Source organism: Sminthopsis crassicaudata, chromosome 1, assembly GCF_048593235.1.
Source record: "Sminthopsis crassicaudata isolate SCR6 chromosome 1, ASM4859323v1, whole genome shotgun sequence".
NCBI lineage: Eukaryota > Metazoa > Chordata > Mammalia > Dasyuromorphia > Dasyuridae > Sminthopsis > Sminthopsis crassicaudata.
The window spans coordinates 139606354-139626374 of NC_133617.1; the positions used below are offsets into that span (position 1 = coordinate 139606354).

General features: G+C 34.7%; 1 long non-coding RNA gene across 1 annotated transcript; it reads left to right on the forward strand.

Moving 5' to 3' along the window:
* Positions 1 to 572: 572 nt before the first annotated feature.
* Positions 573 to 11598, forward strand: LOC141543096 (uncharacterized). Its single transcript, XR_012482327.1, has 3 exons — positions 573 to 1058; positions 1298 to 1391; positions 9930 to 11598. It is a non-coding gene; the product is annotated as an uncharacterized LOC141543096 (long non-coding RNA).
* The last annotated feature ends 8423 nt before the right edge of the window (positions 11599 to 20021 follow it).

The window sequence follows — 20021 nt, forward strand, 5'->3', positions numbered from 1 at the left end:
TTTTGATAAAGATCATATTTTCTTTTCTTTTCTTTTTTTTTTTTTTTTGAGATACTTCCCCTCTGTCTATTATTTCCCTCCAAACCAGTTAACATCAATTCATCAATTACATCAGTGGGTTCTTTCAGGACTTTGGGAGATAATTCATCTGATTTTAGCAACCTTGTAAGCATCAATGTGGCATTTTGCTGTCTTCTCACTTATCATGGCTTTCAATTCCTTTAATAAATTTTTTTGTTATGCCCAACCCACAGAGTATCCTCCCTCAGTACAGAAAAAACATAAGAAAAAAAAAAAAGAATTGTATAGTTTTTATCTTCTTTCTCTCATTTATTTTTCATTATCACATCTATTCCAAGCAATATTATATTATTTCCCTCATCTCCCTCTTGTTCCTAGAATCACTTGAAACAGATAGAGTAGAGACTTTCCCACATGGGTGGATTATATGATTGTTGAGGTTTCTTTCCCATTGTAATATTCTGTGATTCTTAATACAGACTTCAATCCCTTAAGTACCTTCTAGCTTTTTGTAATTCTATATGAAATTGCTACCCTGGTACCTTGCATCTAGCACATGGCTTACTACATGTTTATTGAATTTATTGTTGAGGTCTATGATCTTTGAGGAGCTTTCCAGGTAGAATAATACCTGGAGATAGGAGAAGGATCTTTTAAGTTGATCTACTAAACTGAATTTGTTATAATCTGTGTGGCATTTTGGCTTGCTTATATCTGATTTGTACCCTGAGAAGTTTTTTCCTTAAACTGTAGTAATATAGCAACTGTGTGCTCTAATCAGATGACCAAAGAATATGTGACTGTCAGTCCCTTACTCCTGAAGTAGAATTCAGGAAGTAAGAGGAGAGCTTCCTTTGGACTTCCAAGTCTCAGACAAAGCAGAAAATTACCTATTTTACCACAACCTCACAGAAGTCATGGATCATGTGATTGAAAAAGCAAGCCCAGTGATGAACAGCGGGAAAAGTACTGGATTTGAAGTTGGAAGTCCAGAGTTCAAATGCTAGCTCTGCCTCTTATTACCTGCACTGTCTTAGGTAAGTTATTTCACTTCTGGGCCTCAGTTTCCTCATCTGTAATATAAGGAAGTTGGGCTAGATGACATCTAAGGTTCTTTCCAGCATTAAATCTAAAATCTGATGTTTCAGTCTTTTTGTGTATATTCTAAGTATATAAAACTGTGAGCCTCCAAATGACTTCCTTATATCTTCCCAGAAATTTGATTCACAAATGTCTCCTAGAAATCATTAACAAATACTTTTTTTTTTTTTAACAGCTGCAGATTTCGTGTATTACTCATAAATCTCAGGAGACTGGGCCCATCCACCTAAAACTTAGAAAAATGAATAATCCATTTTCCTCTAAGAAAGGTATTTTATAATGTTTATTGTGTTCTGGCCCTCTTTGACATTCTGGTGAAGCCTATGGATCGCTTCCAAGAATAATGGTTTTAAATGCATAGAGTAAAATATGTAGAATTTCAGAAGAAACCAGTTATCATGAAATATATATATATATATATATATCCAAGTTCACAAATATTCTGAAATTTATTTATGGAATGATTCATAAACCCAGGTTAAGCGCCCCTGTTCAAAGTGATTTATTAAGAATATTGTATATTTAGTATAAGTTTTTCATAGGTAATTCTTTACTCTGATAATCAGCAAAGAAAAAAGCTCTACCCCAGACCCATTTCATCTCTGTGAGATTTTAAAGATCCTATGGGACATTTTAAATACAGTTATTCAGTTGAAGGAATGGAGATGTTAGACTGATGAAGAGAAGACTCTGAGAAGACATGATAGCTGTCTCCCAGTATTTGAACTGTTTTATGAAAAAAAGTTTTGTATCAGAGGATAACATCAGGAGCAATGAGTAGAAGATGCCAAGAGACAAATTTAGATTTGATACTAGAAAAAATGAAGCTTTCTAACTATGCACAAAATTAGAATGGCAGTCTTAGAAATCTGCAAGCAAAAATTGGATGATCACTTGAGTGTGTTGTAAGATAGGATATATATATATATATATATACATTTTCATTATATTTCTATCTCTCTCTATATATATCTCCTATCTTAAATGTAGCATGTGGACATTAGTTATCATTATTAGGCAAGTAGGTAGCATAGACAATAAGGACTGAGACTTAAGATAAGGAAATTGTTGTCCAGTGATGTCCATCTCTTTTGACCCCGCAGACCAGTGGTCCTCAAACTTTTTAAACAGGGGCCAGTTCACTGTCCCTCAGACTGTGGGAGGGACGGACTATAGTAAAAACAAAAACTCACACTCTGTGTCCGCCCCTCAGCCCATTTGCCATAACCCAGCGGGCTGTATAAATGTCCTCAGCGGGCTGCATCTGGCCCCTGGGCCATAGTTTGAGAACCCCTGCCTCAGACCATACCACAATCCATATTGTTGAAGAGGTTTTCTTGGCAAAGATACTGAAATGGTTTGCCATTTACTTTTCCAGTAAATTAAGACAAACAAGTTAAATGACTTGCCCAGGATCACATAGTTTATAAGTGCTGAGGGTAGACTCAGGTCTTCCTGACTCCAGGTTCATTGCTCTATCCACTCAAACATCAGGCTGCCTTAGGAAGACATGACTTCAAATCCTATCTCAGACATTTACTAGCTCTTTGACCCTGGCAAGTCACTTAAACTCTTTCAACCTAGATTTCTTCCTCCAACAAATGGGGATGATGATGATGATGATCATAATACTATCTTAGAGGGCTAAGGATCAGATGCCTTACTATACATAAGGTACTTTCCAAGCCTTTAAGCTCTCTATTAAATGTAGTTATTATTATGATTACTATCAAGTAAAGATTAGACTAATGGCTGCTAATATTCCTTCCAAATTTAAAAAAAAAATATTTTGTGATAGTGAGGGTTGACTTATTTTGGAGTCTCAGCTGAGATTTCTGAAACCAGGCTGTGGGAAACTGAAGTTTCCCTTTCAGGATATTATTCATTCTATAAAAACAAAATGTATTTGTTCATGGTAAACATGTTAGAACAGCAGCTGGATAGGGCAAGTATGGACTGGTAGCTGCTCTGATCAGCCAATTTTCAGATAAAAGGCAGGATCTGATAAGTGACAGATTATGATGAGAAAATTTTTTAGTTGAATCTTTTCTGATTTCATCATCTCTCTCTAACTTCACTCTTTAGGGCACCAGTAAAAGTTCCACACACAGATTCTCTTTATTTGAATTGTTAATATGGAAAAAACAACAACGCAATGATAGAGATTAACATCTCTAGAATAGTTAGAAAATCAATACTCTTGGAATATAGGAAAAGCCTAGAATCCTGGGTTCTCCTCACTCACAGGATACCCTTCTCACACCACGTGTTTATGGATCTATCAAGTGCCCCAGTTTTCCCATTTATAAGATCAATAGAAATTGGTGACTGAGAGAGAAAAAGAAAGAAATAAATTTTCTGAGAAATTCTTAAGCACTACTGAATCCTTCCTTCTGCTTTAGTCTGACTAACACACCTCAATTCAAGTTAATTTCTAAACACCTTACAATTTATGGAAAAAGAAAAAAAAAAACAAAACCAGAAAGGACTCTAGACATTCTCTTAATGATTCTTCTGGCTTGATATCATCTGCAAGGAAAAAAGAAGAGAAAGTAAAAAAAAAACTTTACTTTTAGAACAATCCCATTTAAAGACATGGGAAACATGATAATAACAGAAATATATTATTTATAGTAAAGCATCACAGCAGATAGTCAAATTTGAAACTGTGAAGTTTTCTGTCCAATCTCAACTAAGACTTGTAGCTATTTGGTGACCCATTGCAAGCTACTTTATTTCTCATTCTCTGGGTAACTCTCTAAGACTTTAACTGGTAAATAAAAGTATTTATTTACATTGGCAGAGGAAGTTTCCTCATCTGGGAGTTCCTTATGCCAAGGAAATCACAGATCTAGTTCCTATACTTATTTCTAATTTAGTTATAGAAAAGAAACCTAACAGTGTGTAGAGCACTGGCTTTAGAGTCAGGAAAACTTGAATTTGAGTTTCTGCTGTCACTCACTGGCTATGTGACTCGGGGCAAGTCATTTAATCCCTCCCTGCCCAGACAACTCTCTTGGATTATAAACTACAGAATAACAATAGATCTGGAGTAGTAAAAAGAATTTTCTTATTGGGACCTCCTTATGCCAATGAATGTAACCATAATTTTAGAGCATACATCTAACCCCCTTATTTATAGAAAAGGCTAAGTGAATTCTCTATAGTCACAAGTAGAAAAGGATTGAGATTTTAATTGGTCTTGGATTGGCAATTTAAAATTCTATAGTTTTTTTTCTTTCTCCACAGCCAAACATTCATGTAAAACCATAGTTCTGGGAACAAAAAAATCATTTTATATTATTTATGTCATATCCTCTTTTTGGACTATAGTCAATAAATATTAATCATCTGTTATGTGCTGGTTTCCTTCAAGGCAGAGAAACTGTCTTATTTGAATCTTTTCCTCCAGGACTGGCACAATGATCTGCAATAAGAGCTTCCTTTTAAATATAATCGAATTAAATGAATTGGAAAAGCCTTATTTTGAAGAGCATTTAGAAAAATCTATAGAATAATAGCCTGAGACTTGAATGAAATCTTAGAGCCCAGCTAATCTGATCCTCTCCTAGATGACCCTTAGGATCAGAGGTTAGTACAAGGTCTTTTAGGTATTGATGGGTTTGAACTCAGCTTCTGAACTCCAGAACCAGGACACTGTCCAGTGTTACACCACAGAATTTCATTGGACTCAATGGCAGAAGGACACTTTAGTTTTAGTGTTGTTTTTCAGCTATGTTGATTCTGTGAGATCAACTGTGATTTTTTTGGTAAAGATAATGGAGTGATTTGCTACTTTTTTCCTCCCGACTCAATATGCTCTTCCTTGAGTGGAGGAAAATGTACAGATAATGTTCGTAGTACATATTTTTGGGACTTTTCCCATTGTATCATAAATGCTATTTTTTCCCCTTTTTTGATCCTTAAAAATACTGTTATACAAAATAGTTCTCTGGAAGAGGTGAAGAGGAATACTGGAAAAAACTGTGATGATGGAAAAACCAAAATACCTTTTTTTTCCTCTTAGAAATGCAACCTAAACAGGCCTCTAGTCAAACATTTTCCTCATAGTGTTGCTTCTTAACTGGAGGCACTGTACCTTTAAAAGAGCCAGGCTCAGCCCTGCAGGAGGCAGGTATCATTATACTCTGCTTGCTTTGTAGAGATGTTGGAAGGATTAATGAACTAATGTTTTGCAAAGCTCTCCAGCATTGCAGAAGAAAAGGGAAAGAACACTACAACATATTATTATCCCTAACTCTTTCCTCTCCCACAAAGTACTTGGCCAATACAGAATATTGCAATGCTGCCTCTCTCATTTTAGAGGTTTAGTCTCACTATCTAGGAGAATGAATGACAATTTTAGAATTGTAAATGATATAGCTCAGAAATGAAATACCTTTTTATGCAAATTCATTCTACCTTTGTTCAAAAAATAGAATTTATGCAGAAATTTGTGATTTGCAAAGCATTTTACAAATGCATCTTATCTTCAAACCAGCCCTTCTATCATTATCCCAGTTTTGGAGATGAAGAAACTGTGGTAGGCTTTTGTAGAGTCACACAGGCTGAGTATCTGAGACTGGATTTGAACTCAAATCTTCTAGTTGCCACTTTTGCTTGAACAATTTCAGTGAGGGAGAACTCCTTATTTGCTAGGGCAGTCCATTCTACTTTGGGCTGGTCCAATTGTTAGATTTTAGTTTAAAATTAAAAAAAAATCTTTCTATCTCCTTCCATTTTTAGCCATTATTCTCATTTATTTTTGGGGGGGCCAGTAGATTAAAGTCTAATCAGGATCTCACAAAATTACCCTTCAAAATATTCAAAAGTGGCTTTGTTTCTTTTCTCTAGACTAAATATCCTTAATCTGTTTAATACTCTTTTTTCATTGAACCATTTTATTTTTTTCCCTACCAATTTGTCATAAGATTCTCTACAACATTCTTTGGTGGTGTACTTATTATCTGTGATATTGGGTACATGGAGACTTCTCAGTATGGGAACTTTTTCCACTAAGGTTGATATAACCCTTTCAAATCTTAGGGAATTGTCTGACGTATTTGATTTATCCAGAATTAGTAAATGTCAGAGGTGAAATGTGAAACTTTATCTTCTTGATTCCAAGGCCAATTTCTTTGTTGCCTCTTCTCTAATTCTTCTAATTACTCTGATCACCTGGGTCTAACTGTTAAATGTATTTTCTCCCCCTTTAATGAAAACCTAGTGTAAATTGGAGAAATATATTTTAAGAAGGTGTCTATCTTCATTAAGCATATATGATACACAGATTATAGAACATTTATTATGTGCTTTTTATTCATTTTACTAATTAACTACTAAGCAATCTGCTAAGCATTGTGCTAAGATAAGATATAGATAGAAGCTAATAATATAATCTTGATCTTTAAGAAGCTTATGTTGTAATGGCAATAATGACAAATATAAGAAGAGGAGTTAATAACATGGGATAAGATTATCTGAAGGGAGATAATATAGCAGATGAATAGAAAGAAGATGAAAAGAGCATGAGAAGAGGCATGGCTTGAGTTCTTACTAAAATAGTAGATCTGATGAGGAAATTACATCAAGTAGGAAGGAATGATCTCAGCAAAGAAGTGTCTTCAGGGTGCCAATTCACCAGTGATGCTGCTGCTGCTGCTGCTGCTGATGCTGACGATGATGCTGCTGCTGGTGGAGGTGGGTGGGTAGTGGGTGGTGTTGGGTGGTGGTGGCAGTGGTGATACCTATAAAGCTTCTTTTTTGGATATCTAGGTAGCTCAGTGTATAGAGTGCCAAGTCTGGAGTCAGGAAGACCTAAGTTCAAATCAGGCCTCAGATATTAGATGTATGACGCTGTATAAGTCATTTGACCCTGTTTGCCTCAGTTTCCTCATTTGTACAATGATCTGGAGAAATAAATGACAAATCACTTTGGGATCTCTGCCAAGAAAACCCCAAATGGAGTCACAAAGAGTCAGATGTAATTGAACAACAAAATAGAGTTCTTCAAAAGGTTTAAAAAGACCTTCACATATCTTGTTTCACTTGAGCCTCAAAAAAAAAAAGGTAATATAAGTAATAGTTATTATTTCATAGTTGAGGAAACTAAGCCCCAGAGAAACTAAATGACGTACAATTAGTGGGTGAGGAGTGACGAGGACCAGTTTTTCTTCACTTCAAGTCAAGTACTTTATATACATTAATACCTTGCCTTATCAATACTCTTTTCTTTTCCATCTTCCCAAGAACTGTATGGACCACGTGAGAAGGTCAATAACTAATGTCATCTCTATTTGGCATATTAAAAAAAAACTGGAATAAAGAATTGCAAGATGGGCTCAGAAAGCTAGAGCAAACTAGTGGAGGGCCCCAGAAAATAACTTCATTCACTACTCAATTGCCATTTTCTCTCCCTGGACTTTCTCACATTCAGTGGAACCAGCAGACACCATTAACTAGTGTCAAAGCAAGCAGATGCACTCTAAGCCTTGTCAGAAGGGACAGTGCTTCCTACTGTTTCCCACTGGAAGAGCCTAGAATGTCTTCCCTTCTGGAGCCTTTCTCACACTATGCGTCTCCCACACTTCCCATAGGAAGCAGGCCCTTTAATGGAGCTGTGGTGCCTTCCCCCTGCTCAGTAGGCCCAGCAGTGCCAGGTCTGTAGAATGGAAAGGAAGACCTTTTGACAGATGATTTAGAGCACAACAGCAGGGCTGTCCTTCCAAACAAAGGCCGCATCTCAGTGTCGGGGATGAGATACTAGCATCACTATCCTTCTTGGCTCGAAGGAATGAGGGCTTGGAACAAAGTAAGTGGGGCATTGACTGTGAGCCTGCAGCTTAATTCATGAGGAGGTATTTTTCTGGGAAAGGCAAACAATGTCATCTCCACAGCTGCACCACCACACGTGTCCCGGAGGTAAGAAAAAAAAGTCAGGCTACCTGCATCTAATCTATATTTGGGGCTGCTTTGCTTCAGAGCTGTGACTGAACCCATCCTGGTGATGGATTTGAAAGCAGTCACTTAGCTAAGGTCTCAGTCCAGCCCCACAATAGAATTACTCTCTGAAGGTACCTCACGTAGAAAAGAGCTATTTTTTCCCCTGTAATAGGGAACAAGTAAGGAGTTTCTAAATCTTTTATTTTATTGCAAACCTAATAGAAACAATACAAATATTCAGATATGCTGTAAAAAAAAAAACGAGAAAGAGGAATATATAAGAAAAATGGAAACTTTTGTAGTTTGTTTTGTATAGTCAGAGCAATTAGGTGGTGCAGTGGGCAGAACTCCCCATGTGAAGTCTGGAAGACCTGAGTTCAAATTCAGCTCAGACACAATTTAGCTGGGTGACCCCTGGATAAGTTACTTAACCCTGTTTGCCTTAGTTTCTTATATGTAAAATGAGCTGGAGAAAAAAAAAATGATAAAATACTCTAGTATCCTTGCCTAGAAAATTCAAAATGGGGTCACAAAGAGGTGGACATGACTGAAAAATGGCTGAACAATTTTAAAAAATTGTCTCAGAGGAAGGCTTCTGGTGTGTGTGGGGGAAGGATAGCTTAAATGGATAATGATAGATGTGCAAAAAAAGACCAATAAAACTTTTTTTTTAATTCACAGGAAGAGAAAAAGAAATGCAGAAGAAAATACTTCATATTTGTTCTTCCCTCAAAAAAACTTTTTTTGAGGAAGTCCTTTTATTTTTCAGGCAATTAACGTTTTACAAGCATGATTCCCCTTCACCTTTCCACTGGAATCTGTCGTCATACTTATTCTTAGGAGAGGAAATGTTTCCTTCAAAGAAGGATTGGTTAACGGATCTCTGAGAGATTCAAATTCCAGCCTGGTTATGTGTGGTCATGGACAAATCACTGGGCACTACAGGATCATCTATTTAGAGGTTAAAAAAAAAAAAAAGATTTCAAATGCCATTTAATCTAAGCTTATCATTTTACGGAAGAGGGAGTTGAGACCTAAACAGGTTAAGTGACTTAACCCATGTCAAAGTGGTAGTGAATATCAAGGGAAGTTCTGAGCCCAGATAGCCTGATTCCAGAGCCAATGCTTTTTCCACAGTATCGTAGCATCTCTCCATTATACTTATGCTTACCTTTTATATGTCATAAGGTAGGCAGGTTTATTTTGGTAAGTGCCAACTGGAAGAGCAGGTACCTTAAGGGATAGCCAAGGGATTTGCTTTGACTGTTCTGTCCTGTGAGCCTGAGCTTTTGTGTTTACTCTACCCCTTCTGACTCTGCCAGCTTCTGTCCTGTTTGTGGCTGAATAGCCTGGTTCTTACTTTACTACTTCTTTGCTACGTATTCTTTTTGGAATCTGTTTGTAACCACATCTTCTAGCTTAACAATGATGTCCAATTATTCTCTTTTCTGGTTGGTTTGATTTTGTCATTCTTGAAATAGCAGCTCAATGGAAATATTTCAAGCTTGCTCTGTGTTGAAAAACTTCCTTCCCAGTTATTTAATGTTATAACCATTCTCTTTCTTACTGCAGGGGGAAAAAGTCTTATGTATGACTATGATCTTAGGGCTGATTTATATAAATGCAGACTTTAGCACTTTTTCTTGACTGTTCCTCTAGGGTAATAGCAAATGGGGCAGGGAAAATAGGTCTTCAGCTACTAGGATTATATAAATTTCCCAGTTCTAACACTTCCCTTCACCCACACACACATAAGAGACTCCCAGTGATTCTTGAAAGCCCTTGGGGAATAGGAGAAATACTCCATAACAAGGACTGCAGAATTGGAGAAGGGTAAGTGTACTTTTCTTTTCCCCCCAAAACAGAAAGAAAATGGAGGCTGAACACTCTGGACTCTGAACACTCTACCCAAAATTCGATCCCTGGTGGCACAGTGGATAGAGCACCAGTTCTGGAGTGAGGAAGACCTGAATTCAAATCTGCTTTCAGACCCTGTGTGACCCTGGAACCTTTTTGCCTCAATACCTCATTTGGAAAATGACCTGGAGAAGGAAATGGCAAACCACTCCAGGATCTTTACCAAAAAAAATCCCAAATAAGGATATAAGGGATTGGACATAACTGAACAACAACAAAATATTTTAGAATAATTTATATATTATACTTAATATATATTACACATAATATATATGTACTATACATTATATAATATTAGAATGTATTATGAAGTTGATGGATAAATCTTTGGGTGACAATATGGGTTCAAATCCTGTCTTTAATAATTACTAGTTATGTGATCATTGTCAAGTGCCCTGATTTCATTAACTTCTTCATCTGTAAAAGAAAATAATAACTATCATTTCTATCTCTGTGGGTTTTTGTATTGAAGGAAATAATTTATGTGAAGTGTGGGGATTGTCTAATAGGATACAGTCAATTTTTAGAGTGTGTTTGAATTTCCTTTTCTGGTAGATTATATAGAGGATACCCAAATATTCTTTGTTTCAATCAAATCTAACACAGGGAATTTTGTGGAACCAGTTTCAGTGACTGAAGAACTAGTACTACATCTTGATCAAAAGTCTCCTAATTGGCTCCAGAGCCTGAAGAACTAATGACTGATGAAATAACTGAGCATTATAATTTTAAAAAGTCTTTTAATTCTATTCTCTGATGGGTTTTCAGCATCAATGACTGACTATTGCAAGAATAGCAGCAAGTATCAAATTGTTTCTTTTGCCTGATCACTATATGTCTATTAGTTTATGCTATGATTGTTTCTATTATATTGATCATTCTCTCCTGGTCTTCTTAAATGAATAAAAATCCTTAGATGATAGAACCTAGGCAACAAGTGAATTCTAGTCTTGAAGTTCCATCAATGATTGGGAGATTCATTACCTCACAAGAAAATGGAATTAGTAAGCACTGATATTTATTAAAGAAAATTAAATTAAATAAGATACAAAGAAAAAAATTCTGTTCAGACATTTAAGGGTGAATTCTATCAAACATTTCAAGAACAATGAATTCCTATATTATACAAATCATTCTCAAAAATTGAGAATATTAGGGACAGTTAGGTGGTAATAGTTTATAGAAGACCAATCCTGGAGTCAGAAGGATTTGTGCTCAAATCTGGCCTCAGACACTTGCAAGCTATGTGACTCTAGACAAGTCTCTTAACCCCAATTGCCTCAAAAAAATAAAAAAAAATTGAAAACATTGAACTTCTTTTATGAGACAAATATAGTTCTAATACCTAAACCAAGAAAAAATAAAACAGAGGAAGAAAATTATTGGCCAATATTGGTAATGGATCTTACAATGTAAATAAAATAAAATAAAGGGAGAAAGACTATCACTTAGTTCCAATTAGTAAAAATAATGAATCTTGTGAAGTGGCCATGTATTAGATTTTCTACTATTTGATTATAGTACTACATATATATATATATATATATATATATATATATATATACACATATATATACATATATACATACACATATATATGTATATATATATATATACATATATACATACACATATATATATATATGTGTATGTATGTATGTGTTGTATATATACAGTGACATAACTGTACCATTTATGTAATGGTATGTGTTGGGATAATGTCAGTATATACCTATATATAAACATAGGTATTTAGTATATACAGGTGCATATGGTTATATACAGCTAAAGTTGCATAGCAATATATCCAAAATTCTTTTGCTATGACAAAGTGAACTTTATGGCAAAGAAAATAATGATTCAACTTTAGGAAAACAATGAACATAGTTAACAATATTTAAAACAAAAACAATGAAGACCATATAATTGGGTGCCTTTGACAAATTATAATAATCATTTATACCTTGCCAAAAATACCTAAAAAGAAGAGATACAGAAGAATCATTTAAAAACAGTATTTTTAAAAAGCATAAATCTAAAGCTAAAAAATAGCATTGGAGAAACACTGGAAATGTCCTCAACAAATAAAGCCATAAAACAAGAATAACTACTTTCATTACTAGTATTTGACATATTTCTTAAAATGCTAATGATGTAATAAGAAAAGACAAAATTAAAGACAAACTTTGGTCAAAAGTTATACCTGTTTGCATGTGATATGATAGTTTGCTTAGAAAATTTCATACCATTAGTAAAAAAAAACCTAATTAAGGCAATAATTTCAGTAAAGTAACAAGATACAAAAATAAATCCATAAAAAGTTATCTGTAAAAATTATCATTTATAGGCAGCAATGACAATCTAAAAATAAATACAATATGAGAACTCCCATTCAAAAGAACCACAATTTACCTAAACTAAATGGGAAGTGGTTTACCAGAATATATTTAAGACATGTAAAAATTCAGTTGCAAATCTCTTTAAAGAAATAAAGGCTAAACTAATCATTGGAGAAACATTCGTGATTCATGGTTATTTTGTGTCAATATAGTAAAAATGATGTGATCTAAATTAATAGACGGATTTAGTGCTATAGCAAAAGGTATACACAGGAATTATTTCACCTTTGTTGTTGTTTCATCATTTCTGACTCTTTGGGACCCATTTGTTTTTGTTTTGTTTTTTTGGCAAAGACACTGCTGTGGTTTGCCATTTCCTTCTCCACTTCATTTTATACATGAGGAAATTGAAGCCAACAGGATGAAGGCGATTTTCTCAGGGTCACACAGGTAGTCAGTTTGAGGTCATATTTTGAACTCAAGTCTTTGTGACTTTGGGGTCCACCATTCTATTCATAGCTCCACTTAGCTGTCCCCTTTATTTTGCATAGTTAAATAAAATAACATTTATTAGAAGGAACAAAAGGTCCAAAATCTTGAGGGAAATAACTTTTTAAAGGAAGAATGAAGAAGGAATTTCTAAACTTCAGAGTATATTATAAATAATCATCAACAATATCTAGTACTATATTAAAAATACAAAAGTACATTCAGGGGAATAGACTTAACAAGCAACCCAATTACATTAAAAAGGCAATTAATGAACATCTCATACATGCAATGTATTGTAGTAGATCTTTGGGATTCAAAGCCAAAGGGGAAAAAATAGTGCTTACCTTCAAAATGCCTACATTCTGTTAGAAGAGGTACATGGGGGCGGCTAGGTGGCTCAGCGGATAGAGCACCAGCCTTGAAGTCAGGAGGACCTGAGTTCAAATCTGGCCTCAGACACTTAACACTTCCTAGCTGTGTGACCCTGGGCAAGTCACTTAACCCCAATTGCCTCAGCAAAAAAAAAAAAAAGAGGTACATCGTATATGCAGAAAATAAATTTAAAACCATCAGAATAACTGAACTCCACATTAACATAAAAAGTATGAGGAAGAATTCTATATTTGACAAGAATGGATGGGGAAAATGGAAAACAATTAAATAGAAATCAATTTTAAACCACCACCTTACAAAGTTTATAACAATAAGCCCCAACTGCATACTCAATTATAATATTAAAGTTAACCTTATTTTTAAAATTGGAGGAAAATGGATAGAACTATTTTTCATAACTATTGCTAAGAGAAGATTCTTAGCTAAATATGAAAAAAGACAGATGAAAGATTATTTTTTTTTAAAAAAAGACAACTTTGCATATTTTCCCCTTCAATCATTTTAGCCAATGTAGTAGGTATAAAGTTATATCTCAAGGTTGTTTTAATTTGTATTTCTCTAATGGATAACAATTTAGAGCAATTTTTCATTTGATTATAAGTTGTTTTGATTTCTTCATAGGAAAACAACCTATTCATATCCTTTGACCATTTATAAATTGGGTAATTACTTTCATTCTTATAGATTTTCCAAACTTCTTTATATATTGAAATATGAGACCTTTATCTGAGAAACTGTCTATAAAATCCCCCCCTCATTCTCCACCCCCAGTTTTCTGCTTTCTATTGACCTAGCACATTCTGTCATTCTTAATAAGTTTTGAATATAGCTTTAATAACAATCCAAATTTGTTTTCTGAGGTCCAATTTAGTTGCTATTGAAAAGAACATCATCAGTAGAATGGTCACCTGTCAAGGCTGTGCTTTCTTTTTCTTTTTTTCTTTCTTTTTTCTTTTTTTTTTTTTGGTCAGTCAGTCAATAAACATTTATTAAATACCTATGATGTGACAAACACTATAGTAAATGCTGGGGTGTACATGCAGAGAACGATTCCTATCTTTGAGGACATGTTCTAATGGATAAAATCTAATTTCTGGTCATGGACTTAAATTTTTGTAGCCTATACTTGTTTTTCAAATGGAGTGACAAAGTCAGGGAAGGGGAAGGAATACTAAGGGACAAAATCAAGGCAGATGCTTAGAATCACACAGTTTTTAGATTTGCTTATTGGTACTATGATGTGAAATCCTTTGACAGTGACCAGTGAGTAGATATGTTGCCGGAGAATTTGAATCATATTAATCCTGACATTTTTACTGTCAATGGGAAGAAGGAAAGGTACCATGGAAGATCTCAATTTCTTCTCAGAGAGACAAAAAAAGAAGTTGAAAGAATGTTTTTTTTTTTTTTTATCATATACCCATAAGCAACAAGAAACATTATTTCACAGGGGTATTTTGTCATTAAATATTGCCACACTAATGAAAAATATTTTTAAAAGACAACTATGAAAATGATTATAATTTATATACCAACATTAGCTGCTGAAAAATTCTATGAAGAGCTTCATAAGATGTTCCAAATCAAACCAGTGTACACTCTGATACTTTGTAATTTCAGTCCAGAGATGGGAAAAGGTGAGTCTATGGAGAAATACACGAAAGACGAGAGAATGAGAAGAGGCTAGTGTCTTATAGGTAACCTAAAAACTCAAGACCCCCAAAGATTTGTTAAACCCTAATCACAGTTAATACCAAATAACATCATGAAGTATGAAATAAATTATCTTGTAACAGGTAAGAAAAGACTAATTACTGATGTGAGAATATTTCCTGAGTCAGTTATCTGTATAGAGTCAAATCATTAAATCATCAGAGCTGAGATCAGAATAAGCAAAAAAATAAAAGACAATGAATAATAATGGCAAAAATAAAGCAAAAATCGGATCATTGATGTTTGTCCTTTCTTGAAGACCATGGCCTTAGGGAGGTGATGCCAAGACATGCCAGTAAATTGGATTTAGGTGATGGTGAGCTATGCAAAGTTACCAGTCTCACTTTCTCTTCCAGAATCTTCTGAGTCCAAAGACAAAATATACATCAGAACAACTGGAAGTGGCCCAGATGCAGTGAACACAATTGAATCAAATTAATCCTGAACTATTTATACAAGTGATTGAAATTTTCAGTCTTTTCCCCCATTTTATTTGACTCTTAATGACTCTATTTAAGGTTTTCTTTGCAAAAATACTGTAGTTGTTTGTCACTCCTTCTCTAACTCATTTTACAGATGAGAAAATTTAAAAAAAAGAACAATAGAAATGACATCATCACTACCTATGATAATTTTATCAGGAAATTTAATCAATGTAAATTAAATGTGAAACAGGTAGGTGGCTGCTAGAGGCTCCATTGGGCAAGAGTACTGACTCATTTGTAAAATCTTACAAAGAAGGATAATGAACAATTATGAGTAATATAATTTTAAATTTTTTATTGTTTTATTCTGAACTTAAGAAATAAAGCAAACATTTCTGTAACATAGTAGAATAGAAAAAAAGATAACTATACAAAAAACTGAAACTCTATTATGTACAACTTGCTATTTCTTTTTTAAATACATAATAAAGTTATCTTGTAATTTTTTTTCTTTTTTCTTCCCGTCCCTCCTTACTTAGAAATGGCTACCACTAGACAAATATGTATGCATGTATGTATGTATATAAATGTTAATATATACATACACACAGTATCTCTCTCTCATATACACACACATAAAACTATTCTATACATACTTCTATTTATCAGTTCTTTCTCTGGATGCATTAAGTGTCTTCATTCATATGTTTTTGGTAGTTAATTTGGGTACTTATGGTAGTAAAAATGACTTAGTCATTCAAAGTTCTTTTTTATCTTTTTTTAAATTAATTTTATAATTATAACATTTTTTGACAGTACATATGCATAGGTAATTTTTTTTTTTTACAACATTATCCCTTGCACTCCCTTCTGTTCCAAAATTTCCCCTCCTTCCCTCCACCCCCTCCCCTAGATGGCAGGCAGTCCCATACATGTTAAATGTGTTATAGTATATTCTAGATACAATATATGTGTGCAGGACCAAATTTATTGTTGTTGTTGTTGTTGCAAAGGAAGAATTGGATTCATATGGTAAAAATAACCTGGGAAGAAAAACAAAAATGCAAAAAGTTTATACTCATTTCCCAGTGTTCTTTCTCTGGGTGTAGCTGATTCTGTCCATCATTGATCAATTGGAACTGAATTAAATCTCTTTGTTGAAGATATCCAGTTCCATCAGAATACATCCTCATACAGTATTATTGTTGAAGTGTATAATGATGATCTCCTAGTTCTGCTCATTTCACTCAGAATCAGTTGATGTAAGTCTATCCAAGGCTCTCTGTATTCATCCTGTTGGTCATTTCCTACAGAATAATAATATTCCATAACATTCATATACCCTAATTTACCCAACCATTCTCCAATTGATGGACATCCATTCATCTTCCAGCTTCTAGCCACTACAAAGAGGGCTGCCACAAACATTTTGGCCCCTATAGGTCCCTTTCCCTTCTTTAGTATTTCCTTGGGATATAAGCCCAGTAGTAGCACTGCTGGATCAAAGGGTATACACAGTTTGATAACTTTTTGGGCATAGTTCCAAATTGCTCTCCAGAATGGTTGGATTCTTTCACAACTCCACCAACAATGCATCAGTGTCCCAGTTTTTCCACATCCCCTCCAACATTCATCATTATTTTTTCCTGTCAGCCAATCTGACAGGTGTGTAATGATATCTCAGAGTTGTCTTAATTTGCATTTCTCTGATCAATAGTGATTTGGAACACTCTTTCATATGAGTGGAAAAAGTTACAATTTCATCATCTGAAAATTGTCTGTTCATATCCTTTGACCATTTATCAATTGGAGAATAACTTGATTTCTTATAAATTAGAGTCAATTCTCTGTATATTTTGGAGATGAGGCCTCAAATTGTTCTTAAAACAGTATAACTATTACAGTATACAATTTCTCATGGTTCTGCTCATTTCACTCTTCATTATTTCATACATACCTATCCATGTTTTTTTGAGATCACTGAGTTCATCATTTCTTATAGCACAGTAGTTTCCCCTTACAATCATATATCACAACTTGTTCATCATTCTCCAATTGATGGGCACTCCCAAAGTTTCCAGTTTTTTGGTTTTTTTTCATCAAGAAGAGAATTACTATATATTTTAGAACACATAGGTTCTTTTAATTTTCCCCTAATATTGTCTCTAAAGCAGAGGGAAGTAGAAGAAAATAAAGTCAATTTAAAGGAAGCATGGCAGGTAAACAATTAAGCAAAGTTGTCTCAAAAGCTTTTAAATATGATGGTGAAAGGACAACAAAAAGAAGAAAAATGAGAAAAGATTTGCAAAACATTATTTTTAACAAATTGATTTCTTTGCCAAGGAGAGCAGAACCAACCTCTTTGAACCCTCACATCTTACTTGATGAGTTCTGGGGGAATTTGAAATGGTACTAGATAAAGAGGAGGTACTAGATGAAAAAAGGAGGAAAAGTAACTAGATTAAATCAATGCACCAAAGAAGAAGTCACCTAGTCTTTGCTAAAGAGCATCCCTTAAGAAAGGATTTATAATGCCCTAAGGCAACCTCATTCTACTTTTAACTATTGTTCAGTTGTTTCATAGCTCTTGTGACCTCATTTGGGTTATTTTGGCAGTTACTAGTTTGTCTTTTCCTTCTCCAGCTCATTTGACAGAGGAAATTGAGGCAAACAGTTAACTGATTTGCCTAGGATCACAGCTAGTGAATATTTGAGGGCAAATTTGAATTCAGATCTTCTCAGCTTTAGACCTACCACTCTATTCATTGCATCAGCTAGCTGCCCAATCTACTTTTGAAAACTTGTAATTCTTAAAATTATTTTTCTTACATCAGCTCTTCACTTGACCCTTGCATCTTCTATCCCTTGCCATCCCCTCTATAGATAAGCAAAACAAAATTAATCCCATTCCCACACAACAGTCCTTCAGATAATTGAAGATTGCTCTCATGTTACTCCTGAGTCTTTTCTTCTTTAGAGTGGACATCCCTAGTTTTTTTATCTGATCACCATATGGCATTCTGTATAACACCTTCATCTTTCTGACTGCTCTCTTCTGTACATTCTCCAACTTCTTCATGCCCTTCATAAAATGTAGCATCCAGACTTGGATTCAAAGAATCATTTCCTCATCCTTGAGGATGGTAAGATGACTTAGAGCAGGGGTTCTCAAATTACTGCCCGTGGGCCAGATGTGGCCCTCTGAGGACATTTATGCAGCCTGCAGGGTTATGGCAAATGGGCTGAGGGGTGGAGACAGAGTGTGAGGTTTTGTTTTTACTATAGTCCGGCCCTCCAACAGTCTGAGGGACAGTGAACTGGCCCCTATTTAAAAATTTTGAGGACTACTGGCTTAGAGTATGCCCTTCATCCAACTCATGCTAATGGTGTCAAAGTTAAGATCATGTTGATTTCATTTTTGGCCATTGAAACTTTTTCTAGCCATTTCAGAGGTAATCCAGGACTCAGACAATTTTTAGAATTGGGATGGTCCTCAAAAGCCATAAAGTCCAAGCCATGCTGGGGGAAAAAAATGTTCATTTTACCAGATGAATAATTATTCAGCCTCTGCTTGAACACATCCAATGATGGGGAGTCCACTGCCTCTCTTGGCAGCCCATTTCACTCCAGGACAGCTCTAATTGCTAGGAAGTTGTTCATGACATGAAACCTTTTAATTAGCTTCCAAAACTTCTCCAGTTGATCCTGTTTCTATCCTCTGGGGTAAAACAGGACAAGTCTAATCCCTCCACTTGACAACCTTTCAAATATGGGAACACAAATATCAAATTCCCTTTGGGATACAGAACTCATACCTTGCCTTGAGGTACTTTTGGAGTATTTTAGGTGCATGAATTCTACAATTAAACAATCAAGTGTTTGACTATCTTGAATTAAAGCTTAATTCATGATTATACCATTTGGGGAAGTATAAGTCATTAAGTATCTCCATTTCGGATTCTGTGAGTAAAGTATATTGTAAATCTTAAAATGGCACCTACTTTATCTTGCCTTCTTGCCATTGCTAGTGTCCTACTTCTCTTCATCTGAGATAGCCCTTTTTGATTGGATCTCCAGCATCATGCAATGAACCCTGGGAAAGAGCACACATTCAGACCTAGAAGGAGCCACAGAAATCAATTCCAACACCTTCTGTTCCTTTTATAAATTAAGAAACTAAGACCCAAGGAGGTGTTAAAAATTTGTACAGATTCATATACATGTAATCAGAATCAGAAGTGGTATTTGAACACAAATTCTTTGATTAAAGAGAATTGAAATGTTTTTTTTCTTGATTGACAACTGAGCAAGTGCATAGTTACTTTAGTCCATTTTATCTAAACCAGCTCCCAAGACCATTTTTTGTATGTTATCCAGGCATCTATCTAAACATACTCCTATCTAGTATACTTTGTGCCTTCTCACTTCTAGCACAATAATCGTTATTCCAGTGCTACTGGAAAGAGCATGTCAATATGACTCAGTTCATCAGTTCTGTGACTCTGTAGACTGAATTATCCCTTGAGCACTATTCTTCTATATATAAACTCCTAAAGATACAGAAGCATTCCTTGAGAATAGACATTCATTTCTGTTTTTGAATGCAGGATCTTTATTTTTTGTTTGTTTGTTTGTTTTAAATGCTTATTTATTTTTAGTTTTCAGGATTTACTTTTGA